This window comes from Pseudophryne corroboree, chromosome 7, assembly GCF_028390025.1.
Source record: "Pseudophryne corroboree isolate aPseCor3 chromosome 7, aPseCor3.hap2, whole genome shotgun sequence".
Lineage (NCBI taxonomy): Eukaryota > Metazoa > Chordata > Amphibia > Anura > Myobatrachidae > Pseudophryne > Pseudophryne corroboree.
In genome coordinates this window covers 121,874,539-121,886,835 of record NC_086450.1, presented here as the reverse complement: position 1 = coordinate 121,886,835, position 12,297 = coordinate 121,874,539, and the positions used below count along the sequence as shown (strand labels likewise).

General features: G+C 48.9%; 1 protein-coding gene across 1 annotated transcript in view; it reads left to right on the top strand.

Annotated features, from left to right (window-relative positions):
- LOC134944763 (sodium channel protein type 2 subunit alpha-like) overlaps positions 1 to 12,297 on the top strand; it is a 329,999-nt gene that overhangs the window by 117,749 nt on the left and 199,953 nt on the right. The window lies entirely within an intron of this gene.

The window sequence follows — 12,297 nt, the reverse complement described above, 5'->3', positions numbered from 1 at the left end:
GGGGGGCAGGAGTTGCAGGTGGTGAACACACTGTTTTCTCTGACGTCCTAGTGGATGCTGGGGACTCCGTCAGGACCATGGGGAATAGACGGGCTCCGCAGGAGACTGGGCACTCTAAAAGAAAGATTAGGTACTATCTGGTGTGCACTGGCTCCTCCCTCTATGCCCCTCCTCCAGACCTCAGTTAGAATCTGTGCCCGGCCAGAGCTGGATGCACCTAGTGGGCTCTCCTGAGCCTGCTAGTAAAGAAAGTAATGTTAAGTTTTTTATTTTCAGTGAGATCTGCTGGCAACAGACTCACTGCTACGTGGGACCGAGGGGAGAGAAGCAAACGTACCTGTTCACAGCTAGGTTGCGCTTCTTAGGCTACTGGACACCATTAGCTCCAGAGGGTTCGAACACAGGCAAAGGTCCTCGATCGTCCGTTCCCGGAGCCGCGCCGCCGTCCCCCTCGCAGAGCCAGAAGATCAGAAGTTGGTGATGAAATCGGCGGCTGAAGACTTGTCTTCATTAAGGTAGCTCACAGCACCGCAGCTGTGCGCCATTGCTCCCACTGCACACCACACACTCCGGTCACTGTAGGGTGCAGGGCACTGGGGGGCGCCCTGGGCAGCAATTAGAATACCTTTGGCATAAAAAAGACACATAATACAGTCTGTGACTGTATATGTGTAAAACCCCCGTCATTTTTTAGTCAGAAACAGCGGGACAGAAGCCCGCCGCTGAGGGGGCGGGGCCTTCTTCCTCAGCACACCAGCGCCATTTCTCTTCACAGCTCCGCTGGAAGGACGCTCCCCAGGCTCTCCCCTGCAGTCTCCTGGCACTAAGAGGGTAAAAAGAGAGGGGGGGCACATAAATTTAGGCAAAAGGTGTATTGATACAGCAGCTATTGGGAAAAATTCACTTCTGGTAGTGTGTATCCCTGTGTATATAGCGCTGTGGTGTGTGCTGGCATACTCTTTCTCTGTCTCCCCATAGACCTTGTGGGGTCCTGTCCTCAGTCAGAGCATTCCCTGTGTGTGTGCTTTGTGTCGGTACGGCTGTGTCGACATGTTTGATGAGGAGGGTTACGTGGAGGCGGAGCAAGTGCAGATAAATGTGGTGTCGCCCCCGTCGGTGCCGACACCTGATTGGACGGATATGTGGAAGGTCTTAAATGACAATGTAAACTCATTACATAAGAGATTTGATTATGTTGCTGCCGGGGGACAGCCGGGCTCTCAACCCGGGCCTGCCCAGGCGCCTCAGAGGCCGTCAGCGTCTCAAAAACGCCCACTATCTCAGTTGGTTGACACAGATGTCGACACGGAGTCCGACTCCAGCGTCGACGAGGATGAGGCACTATTACAGCCCAAAATGACTAAGGCCATCCGATACATGATTATTGCAATGAAAAATGTATTACACATTTCAGAGGCTGACCCTGTCCCTGACAAGAGGGTAAATATGTTTGGGGGAAAAAAGCAGCCTGTGACTTTTCCCCCGTCACATGAATTAAATGAGTTATGTGAAGAAGCGTTGTCTTCCCCTGATAAGAAAGTGGTGATTCCCAAGAGAATACTAATGGCGTACCCTTTCCCGCCAACGGATAGGTTACGCTGGGAATCCTCCCCTAGGGTTGACAAGGCCCTGACGCGCTTATCTAAAAGAGTGGCCCTGCCGTCTCAGGATATGGCCGCCCTAAAGGAACCTGCGGATAGGAAGCAGGAAGGTATCTTGAAGTCTGTGTATACACACTCTGGTACTCTACTGAGACCGGCTATTGCTTCAGCTTGGATGTGCAGTGCTGTTGCAGCATGTACAGATACTCTGTCAGAGGGGTTGGATACCCTGGACAGGGATACCGTATTGCTAATAGAGATGTGCACCGGAAATTTTTCGGGTTTTGGTTTTGGGTTCGGTTCCGCGGCAGTGTTTTGGGTTCGAACGCGTTTTGGCAAAACCTCACCGAATTTTTTTTGTCGGATTCGGGTGTGTTTTGGATTCGGGTGTTTTTTTCAAAAAACCCTAAAAAACAGCTTAAATCATAGAATTTGGGGGTCATTTTAATCCCAAAGTATTATTAACCTCAATAACCATAATTTCCACTCATTTTCAGTCTATTCTGAACACCTCACACCTCACAATATTATTTTTAGTCCTAAAATTTGCACCGAGGTCGCTGGATGACTAAGCTCAGCGAACCAAGTGGCCGACACAAACACCTGGCCCATCTAAGAGTGGCACTGCAGTGTCACGCAGGATGGCCCTTCCAAAAAACACTCCCCAAACAGCACATGACGCAAAGAAAAAAAGAGGCGCAATGAGGTAGCTGTGTGACTAAGCTCAGCGACCCAAGTGGCCGACACAAACACCTGGCCCATCTAGGAGTGGCACTGCAGTGTCAGGCAGGATGGCCCTTCCAAAAAATACTCCCCAAACAGCACATGACGCAAAGAAGAAAAAAAAGAGGCGCAATGAGGTAGCTGTGTGAGTAAGCTAAGCGACCCTAGTGGCCGACACAAACACTTGGCCCATCTAGGAGTGGCACTGCAGTGTCACGCAGGATGGCCCTTCCAAAAAACACTCCCCAAACAGCACATGACGCAAAGAAAAAAAGAGGCGCAATAAAGGTAGCTGTGTGACTAAGCTCAGCGACCCAAGTGGCCGACACAAACACCTGGCCCATCTAGGAGTGGCACTGCAGTGTCAGGCAGGATGGCCCTTCCAAAAAATACTCCCCAAACAGCACATGACGCAGAGAAAAAAAGAGGCGCAATGAGGTAGCTGTGTGAGTAAGCTAAGCGACCCTAGTGGCCGACACAAACACCTGGCCCATCTAGGAGTGGCACTGCAGTGTCACGCAGGCTGGCCCTTCCAAAAAACACTCCCCAAACAGCACATGACGCAAAGAAAAATGAAAGAAAAAAGAGGTGCAAGATGGAATTGTCCTTGGGCCCTCCCACCCACCCTTAAGTTGTATAAACAGGACATGCACACTTTAACCAACCCATCATTTCAGTGACAGGGTCTGCCACATGACTGTGACTGAAATGACGGGTTGGTTTGGACCCCCACCAAAAAAGAAGCAATTAATCTCTCCTTGCACAAACTGGCTCTACAGAGGCAAGATGTCCACCTCATCATCATCCTCCGATATATCACCGTGTACATCCCCCTCCTCACAGATTATCAATTCGTCCCCACTGGAATCCACCATCTCAGCTCCCTGTGTACTTTGTGGAGGCAATTGCTGCTGGTGAATGTCTCCACGGAGGAATTGATTATAATTCATTTTAATGAACATCATCTTCTCCACATTTTCTGGATGTAACCTCGTACGCCGATTGCTGACAAGGTGAGCGGCGGCACTAAACACTCTTTCGGAGTACACACTTGTGGGAGGGCAACTTAGGTAGAATAAAGCCAGTTTGTGCAAGGGCCTCCAAATTGCCTCTTTTTCCTGCCAGTATAAGTACGGACTGTCTGACGTGCCTACTTGGATGCGGTCACTCATATAATCCTCCACCATTCTTTCAATGGTGACAGAATCATATGCAGTGACAGTAGACGACATGTCAGTAATCGTTGGCAGGTCCTTCAGTCCAGACCAGATGTCAGCACTCGCTCCAGACTGCCCTGCATCACCGCCAGCGGGTGGGCTCCGAATTCTGAGCCTTTTCCTCGCACCCCCAGTTGCGGGAGAATGTGAAGGAGGAGATGTTGACAGGTCGCGTTCCGCTTGACTTGACAATTTTCTCACCAGCAGTTCTTTGAACCCCTGCAGACTTGTGTCTGCCGGAAAGAGAGATCCAAGGTAGGTTTTAAATCTAGGATCGAGCACGGTGGCCAAAATGTAGTGCTCTGATTTCAACAGATTGACCACCCGTGAATCCTTGTTAAGCGAATTAAGGGCTCCATCCACAAGTCCCACATGCCTAGCGGAATCGCTCTGTGTTAGCTCCTCCTTCAATGTCTCCAGCTTCTGCAAAAGCCTGATGAGGGGAATGACCTGACTCAGGCTGGCAGTGTCTGAACTGACTTCACGTGTGGCAAGTTCAAAAAGTTGCAGAACCTTGCAATACGTTGAAATCATTCTCCACTGCGCTTGAGACAGGTGCATTCCACCTCCTATATCGTGCTCAGTTGTATAGGCTTGAATGGCCTTTTGCTGCTCCTCCAACCTCTGAAGCATATAGAGGGTTGAATTCCACCTCGTTACCACTTCTTGCTTCAGATGATGGCAGGGCAGGTTCAGGCGTTTTTGGTGGTGCTCCAGTCTTCTGTACGTGGTGCCTGTACGCCGAAAGTGTGCCGCAATTCTTCTTTCCACCGACAGCATCTCTTGCACGCCCCTCTCGTTTTTTAAATAATTCTGCACCACCAAATTCAAGGTATGTGCAAAACATGGGACGTGCTGGAATTTGCCCATATTTAATGCACACACAATATTGCTGGCGTTGTCCGATGCCACAAATCCACAGGAGAGTCCAATTGGGGTAAGCCATTCTGCGATGATCTTCCTCAGTTGCCGTAAGAGGTTTTTAGCTGTGTGCATATTCTGGAAAGCGGTGATACAAAGCGTAGCCTGCCTAGGAAAGAGTTGGCGTTTGCGAGATGCTGCTACTGGTGCCGCCGCTGCTGTTCTTGTGGTGGGAGTCCATACATCTACCCAGTGGGCTGTCACAGTCATATAGTCCTGAGTCTGCCCTGCTCCACTTGTCCACATGTCCGTGGTTAAGTGGACATTGGGTACAACTGCATTTTTTAGGACACTGGTGAGTCTTTTTCTGAGGTCTGTGTACATTTTCGGTATCGCCTGCCTAGAGAAATGGAACCTAGATGGTATTTGGTACCGGGGACACAGTACCTCAAACAAGTCTATAGTTGGCTCTGCAGTAATGATGGATACCGGAACCACGTTTCTCACCGCCCAGGATGCCAAGGCCTCAGTTATCTGCTTTGCAGCAGGATGACTGCTGTGATATTTCATCTTCCTCGCAAAGGACTGTTGGACAGTCAATTGCTTGGTGGAAGTAGTAAAAGTGGTCTTACGACTTCCCCTCTGGGATGACCATCGACTCCCAGCAGCAACAAAAGCAGCGCCAGCAGCAGTAGGCGTTACACGCAAGGATGCATCGGAGGAATCCCAGGCAGGAGAGGACTCGTCAGAATTGCCAGTGACATGGCCTGCAGGACTATTGGCATTCCTGGGGAAGGAGGAAATTGACACTGAGGGAGTTGGTGGGGTGGTTTGCGTGAGCTTGGTTACAAGAGGAAGGGATTTACTGGTTAGTGGACTGCTTCCGCTGTCGCCCAAAGTTTTTGAACTTGTCACTGACTTATGATGAATGCCCTGCAGGTGACGTATAAGGGAGGATGTTCCGAGGTGGTTAACGTCCTTACCCCTACTTATTACAGCTTGACAAAGGCAACACACGGCTTGACAAATGTTGTCCGCATTTCTGTTGAAATACTTCCACACCGAAGAGCTGATTTTTTTGGTATTTTCACCAGGCATGTCAATGGCCATATTCCTCCCACGGACAACAGGTGTCTCCCCGGGTGCCTGACTTAAACAAACCACCTCACCATCAGAATCCTCCTGGTCAATTTCCTCCCCAGCGCCAGCAACACCCATATCCTCCTCATCCTGGTGTACTTCAACACTGACATCTTCAATCTGACTATCAGGAACTGGACTGCGGGTGCTCCTTCCAGCACTTGCAGGGGGCGTGCAAATGGTGGAAGGCGCATGCTCTTCACGTCCAGTGTTGGGAAGGTCAGGCATCGCAACCGACACAATTGGACTCTCCTTGTGGATTTGTGATTTCGAAGAACGCACAGTGCTTCCATCCTCATGTGAAGCTGAACCACTAGCCATGAACATAGGCCAGGGCCTCAGCCGTTCCTTGCCACTCCGTGTGGTAAATGGCATATTGGCAAGTTTACGCTTCTCCTCCGACGATTTTATTTTAGATTTTTGAGTCCTTTTTTTACTGATATTTGGTGTTTTGGATTTTACATGCTCTGTACTATGACATTGGGCATCGGCCTTGGCAGACGACGTTGATGGCATTTCATCGTCTCGGCCATGACTAGTGGCAGCAGCTTCAGCACGAGGTGGAAGTCGATCTTGATCTTTCCCTATTTTTGGAACCTCAACATTTTTGTTCTCCATATTTTAATAGGCACAACTAAAAGGCACCTCAGGTAAACAATGGAGATGGATGGATACTAGTATACTTATGGATGACGAGTGACTGCCGACACAGAGGTAGCTACAGCCGTGGACTACCGTACTGCGTCTGCTAGTATAGACTGGATGATAATGATATAAAAAATATATATATATATCACTACTGCAGGACAGGTATATATTATATAATGACGGACCTGCTGGACACTGTCAGCAGACTCCTAAACTACTAGTATGAAGAATATAGAAAAAAAAAAACCCACCACAGGTAGGTATACAATTATGGACGAGCGACTGCCGACACAGAGGTAGCTACAGCCGTGGACTACCGTACTGCGTCTGCTAGTATAGACTGGATGATAATGATATAAAAATATATATATATATATCACTACTGCAGGACAGGTATATATTATATAATGACGGACCTGCTGGACACTGTCAGCAGACTCCTAAACTACTAGTATGAAGAAGATAGAAAAAAAAAACCCACCACAGGTAGGTATACAATTATGGACGAGCACTGCCGACACAGAGGTAGCTACAGCCGTGGACTACCGTACTGCGTCTGCTAGTATAGACTGGATGATAATGATATAAAAAATATATATCACTACTGCAGGACAGGTATATATTATATAATGACGGACCTGCTGGACACTGTCAGCAGACTCCTAAACTACTAGTATGAAGAAGATAGAAAAAAAACCCCACCACAGGTAGGTATACAATTATGGACGAGCACTGCCGACACAGAGGTAGCTACAGCCGTGGACTACCGTACTGCGTCTGCTAGTATAGACTGGATGATAATGATATAAAAAATATATATATATCACTACTGCAGGACAGGTATATATTATATAATGACGGACCTGCTGGACACTGTCAGCAGACTCCTAAACTACTAGTATGAAGAAGATAGAAAAAAAAACCCCACCACAGGTAGGTATACAATTATGGACGAGCACTGCCGACACAGAGGTAGCTACAGCCGTGGACTACCGTACTGCGTCTGCTAGTATAGACTGGATGATAATGATATAAAAAATATATATATATATCACTACTGCAGGACAGTTATATATTATATAATGACGGACCTGCTGGACACTGTCAGCAGACTCCTAAACTACTAGTATGAAGAAGATAGAAAAAAAAAAACCCCACCACAGGTAGGTATACAATTATGGACGAGCACTGCCGACACAGAGGTAGCTACAGCCGTGGACTACCGTACTGCGTCTGCTAGTATAGACTGGATGATAATGATATAAAAAAAATATATATACCACTACTGCAGGACAGGTATATATTATATAATGACGGACCTGCTGGACACTGTCAGCAGACTCCTAAACTACTAGTATGAAGAAGATAGAAAAAAAAACCCACCACAGGTAGGTATACAATTATGGACGAGCACTGCCGACACAGAAGTAGCTACAGCCGTGGACTACCGTACTGCGTCTGCTAGTATAGACTGGATGATAATGATATAAAAAATATATATATATCACTACTGCAGGTATATATTATAATATAATGAATGACGGACCTGCTGGACACTGTCTGTCAGCAGAATGCGTTTATAGAATAAAAAAAAAAACCCACCACACGAGTGTTTAACTTTTTCAGGCAGACAATATACTGGTGGTCACTGGTCAGTCACACTGGCAGGAAAAGTGTGCACTGTTATGTACTCCTGCTATAACTGCTCCCCAGTCTCCCCCACAATTAAGCTGTGTGAGCAGTGAGCACTCAGCACAGTCAGATATACATAGATGATATTATCAATCATGCAGCACACTGAGGCTGAGCACAGATATGGTATGTGACTGTGTATCGTTTTTTTTCAGGCAGAGAACGGATTTTAAATAATAAATAAAACTGGTGGTCACTAGTATAACTATCAGCAAAACTCTGCACTCTCTGAGTACTCCAGTCCTAATGCTCCCCAAAATTACTAAAATTAAATTACTAGTAAATCAAGTGTCTCACTCTCTATCTAAACGGAGAGGACGCCAGCCACGTCCTCTCCCTATCAATCTCAATGCACGTGTGAAAATGGCGGCGACGCGCGGCTCCTTATATAGAATCCGAGTCTCGCGATAGAATACGAGCCTCGCGAGAATCCGACAGCGGGATGATGACGTTCGGGCGCGCTCGGGTTAACCGAGCAAGGCGGAAAGATCCGAGTCTGCCTCGGACCCGTGTAAAAAGGCTGAAGTTCGGGGGGGTTCGGATTCCGAGGAACCGAACCCGCTCATCTCTAATTGCTAACACTTAGCCATATTAAAGACGTTGTCTTATATATGCGGGATGCCCAGAGGGACATTTGCCTGCTGGGCTCTCGAATAAATGCAATGTCCATTTCTGCCAGGAGGGTCTTATGGACTCGGCAATGGACAGGGGATGCCGACTCTAAAAAACACATGGAGGTTTTGCCTTATAAGGGTGAGGAATTGTTTGGGGACGGTCTCTCGGACCTCGTATCCACAGCGACAGCTGGAAAGTCGACTTTCTTGCCACAGGTTTCCTCACAGCCTAAGAAAGCACCGTATTACCAAATGCAGTCCTTTCGTTCTCAAAAAAGCAAGAGAGTCAGAGGTGCATCCTTTCTTGCCAGAGGCAGGGGTAGAGCAAAGAAGCTGCACCATGCAGCCAGTTCTCAGGAACAAAAGTCCTCCCCTGCTTCCACTAAGTCCACCGCATGACGCTGGGGCTCCACAGGCGGAGCCAGGAGCGGTGGGGGCGCATCTCCGAAATTTCTGCAACCAGTGGGTTCGCTCACAAGTGGATCCTTGGGCTATACAAATTGTATCTCAGGGATACAAGCTGGAATTCGAAGTGACGCCCCCTCACCGTTACCTAAAATCCGCCTTGCCAGCTTCTCCCACGGGGAGGGAGATAGTCCTGACGGCTATTAACAAGCTGTACCTCCAGCAAGTGATAATAATGGTACCCCCCCTTCAGCAGGGAAGGGGTTACTATTCCACACTGTTTGTGGTACCGAAACCGGACGGTTCGGTAAGACCCATTCTAAATTTAAAATCCTTGAACATTTACATGAAAAAGTTCAGGTTCAAAATGGAAACGCTCAGAGCGGTCATTGCCAGCCTGGAAGAGGGGGATTTTATGGTATCTCTGGACATCAAGGATGCGTACTTGCATGTCCCCATTTATCCGCCTCACCAGGAGTACCTCAGGTTGGTGGTACAGGACTGTCATTACCAATTCCAGACGTTGCCGTTTGGTCTATCCACGGCACCGAGAGTCTTTACCAAGGTAATGGCGGAGATGATGGTACTTCTCCGGAAGCAAGGAGTTACAGTTATCCCGTACTTGGACGATCTCCTCATAAAGGCGAGGTCCAGAGAGCAGTTGTTGGTCAGCGTAGCGCACTCTCAGGAAGTGTTGCTATGGCACGGCTGGATTCTGAATATTCCAAAGTCGCAGCTGATTCCAACGACACGTCTGCCCTTCCTGGGCATGATTCTGGACACAGAACAGAAGTTCTCCCGGAGGAGAAGGCTCAGGAGTTAGTGACCATGGTCAGGGATCTCCTGAAACCAAGGCAGGTGTCGGTGCATTACTGCACGCGAGTCCTGGGAAAGATGGTAGCGTCATACGAAGCCATTCCTTTCGGCAGGTTCCATGCCAGGATCTTTCAGTGGGATCTGTTGGACAAGTGGTCCGGATCGCATCTTCAGATGCATCGGCTGATCGCCCTGTCCCCGAGGGCCAGGGTGTCTCTTCTGTGGTGGCTGCAGACAGAGTGCTCATCTTCTCGAGGGCCGCAGGTTCGGCATACAAGACTGGGTCCTGGTGACCACGGATGCAAGCCTCCGCGGATGGGGGGCAGTCACTCAGGGAAGAAACTTCCAGGGGCTGTGGTCAAGTCAGGAGACTCGTCTGCACATAAACATACTGGAATTAAGTGCCATATACAACGCCCTGAGTCAAGCGGAGCCCCTGCTTCGAGACCAACCAGTGCTGATTCAGTCAGACAACATCACGGCAGTCGCCCATGTAAACCGACAGGGCGGCACAAGAAGCAGGGTGGCGATGGCGGAAGCCACAAGGATTCTTCGTTGGGCGGAGAATCACGTACAAGCACTGTCAGCAGTGTTCATTCCGGGAGTGGACAACTGGGAAGCAGACTTCCTCAGCAGGCACGACCTCCACCCGGGAGAGTGGGGACTTCATCAAGAAGTCTTCGAGCAGATTGCAAATCAGTGGGAACGGCCACAGGTGGACATGATGGCGTCCTGCCTAAACAAAAAGCTAAAAAAATATTGCGCCAGGTCAAGGGACCCTCAGGCGATAGCTGTGGACGCACTGGTAACTCCGTGGGTGTTCCAGTCGGTATATGTGTTTCCTCCTCTTCCTCTCATACACAAGGTACTGAGAATAGTAAGAAAAAGAGGAGTGAGAACAATACTCATTGTTCCGGATTGGCCAAGAAGGACTTGGTACCCAGAACTTCAAGAGATGGTCACAGAGGACCCATGGCCTCTGCCTCTCAGACAGGACCTGTTGCAGCAGGGGCCCTGTCTGTTCCAAGACTTACTGCGGCTGCGTTTGACGGCATGGCGGTTGAACGCCGGATCCTAGCGGAAAAGGGTATACCGGATGAAGTAATTCCTACGCTGATAAGAGCTAGGAAGGATGTGACAGCAAAGCATTATCACCGCATATGGCGGAAATATGTTGCTTGGTGTGAGGCCAGGAAGGCCCCTACAGAGGACTTCCAGTTGGGTCGTTTTCTGCATTTCCTACAGTCAGGTGTGACTATGGGCCTCAAATTAGGATCCATAAAGGTTCAGATCTCGGCCCTATCCATTTTCTTTCAAAAGGAACTGGCTTCACTGCCTGAGGTTCAGACGTTTGTAAAGGGAGTGCTGCATATTCAGCCTCCTTTTGTGCCTCCAGTGGCACCTTGGGATCTTAACGTTGTGTTGGATTTCCTGAAATCCCACTGGTTTGAGCCACTTAAGACCGTGGAGCTAAAATATCTCACGTGGAAAGTGGTCATGCTATTGGCCTTAGCTTCGGCTAGGCGTGTGTCAGAATTGGCGGCTTTTTCATGTAAAAGCCCCTATCTGATCTTCCATATGGACAGGGCAGAATTGAGGACTCCTCCCCAATTTCTCCCTAAGGTGGTATCATCGTTTCATTTGAACCAACCTATTGTGGTGCCTGCGGCTACTAGGGACTTGGAGGATTCCAAGTTGCTGGACGTAGTCCGGGCTTTGAAAATTTATGTTTCCAGAACGGCGGGAGTCAGAAAGTCTGACTCGCTGTTTATTCTGTATGCAGCCAACAAGGTTGGCGCTCCTGCTTCGAAGCAGACTATTGCTCGCTGGATCTGTAGCACGATTCAGCTGGCTCACTCTGCGGCTGGATTGCCGCATCCAAAATCAGTAAAAGCCCATTCCACAAGGAAGGTGGGCTCTTCTTGGGCGGCTGCCCGAGGGGTCTCGGCTTTGCAGCTTTGCCAAGCTGCTACTTGGTCGGGTTCAAACACATTTGCTAAGTTCTACAAGTTTGATACCCTGGCTGAGGAGGACCTTGAGTTTGCTGATTCGGTGCTGCAGAGTCGTCCGCACTCTCCCGCCCGTTTGGGAGCTTTGGTATAATCCCCATGGTCCTTACGGAGTCCCCAGCATCCACCAGGACGTCAGAGAAAATAAGAATTTACTCACCGGTAATTCTATTTCTCGTAGTCCGTAGTGGATGCTGGGCGCCCGTCCCAAGTGCGGACTTCTTCTGCAATACGTGTATATAGTTATTGCTTACTAAAGGGTTATTGTTATGAGCCATCCGTTGATTGAGGCTCTGTTGTTGTTCATACTGATAACTGGGTATGGTTATCACAAGTTATACGGTGTGATTGGTGTGGCTGGTATGAGTCTCACCCTGGATTCCAAATCCTTTCCTTGTAGTGTCAGCTCTTCCGGGCACAGTTTCCCTAACTGAGGTCTGGAGGAGGGGCATAGAGGGAGGAGCCAGTGCACACCAGATAGTACCTAATCTTTCTTTTAGAGTGCCCAGTCTCCTGCGGAGCCCGTCTATTCCCCATGGTCCTTACGGAGTCGCCAGCATCCACTACGGAC